This window comes from Orycteropus afer, unplaced genomic scaffold, assembly GCF_000298275.1.
Source record: "Orycteropus afer afer isolate SDZICR_OR568_19922 unplaced genomic scaffold, OryAfe1.0 scaffold00854, whole genome shotgun sequence".
In the NCBI taxonomy this organism is placed as follows: Eukaryota; Metazoa; Chordata; class Mammalia; order Tubulidentata; family Orycteropodidae; genus Orycteropus; species Orycteropus afer.
The window spans coordinates 562,696-563,836 of record NW_006922441.1 but is presented as its reverse complement, the minus strand read 5'-3'; positions in this window follow the sequence as shown (position 1 = coordinate 563,836).

The window sequence follows — 1,141 nt, the reverse complement described above, 5'->3', positions numbered from 1 at the left end:
AGATACTCCTTGGAAGCGAGGATGGTCAGACTTCATGTCACCTACTTTGGTCATGTTGTCAGAAGGGACCATTCCCTGGAGAAGGATGTCATGCTTGGTAAGGTGGAGGGTTGACGTAAGAGGAGAAGGCCTTCGACGAGATGGATTGACACGGTGGCTGCGACAATGGGCTCAAGTATAGCAAGGATCGTGGAGCTGGCACGGGATCGGGCGGTGTTTCGTTCTGCTGTGCATGGGGTCACTATGAGTTGGAGGCCACTCGACGGCACCTAACAACAACAACTAACCTGGAGGTTGGTGGATTGATCCCACCCAGTGGACCACAGAAGAAAAGCCTGATCACCTGTTGCCATAAAAATTAACAGCCAAAAAGAACCCTATGGAGCAGGAGGTCGCCATGAGTTAGAATCAACTCAACAGTTACAGGGTTGGGTTTTGTCATTTTCTTTGCTTCCTTCTGGAGAAGGAGTCGGGCAAACAAGACAATGAAGGGGAAGAAGACGAGCAAGAGTGGGACTTCAGGTCAAGATGCAACCTCACCCTCATCCTGCAGGAGCTCAGGAGCGTGACCTGCATCCCAGCTCTTTCCCACCAAAGCTGAAGGAAACCGTGCTTTCAGATCTGCCCAGTTTGGTTTAATACTGTTGAGGAACAAAGCATCTGAAACTTGAGAGTCTTGCAACCGTATCTCTGATCTCTCAGCAGTCCAGGGCTGGGCTGGGCTCAGCTGGGCGGTTCCTCAGCTCCGTGTGATGCTGGCTAGGGCTGTAGTCGCCTGGATGTCCAACTGGATTGGATCATCCAAGAAGCAATGCCCGCACCGTGATGGGGATGTCTAGGAGGCTGGCCTCAGCTGGGTTGCTGGGACCTCTGGGGTCCTCTTGTTCTTGCTGTAGCCTCCTCGGTGCTCTCTCCTCCAGGTGGGCTCTCCAGCAAGGCAGCTGAACTTCTTCCGTGGTAGATCTGGACTCCCCGCAGCGAGCGTTTCAGTGGAAGGAGGCAGAAGCCAGTAGTGTCTGAAAGGTTACCTGTGGAACTAGTGTTATGGGTTCAGTTTAAATTAATAGCCACTATAATGTCCACTTTAGGAGCTCTGGTAGCATAGTGCCTAAGGTACTTGACTGCTAACCAGAAGGCTGGC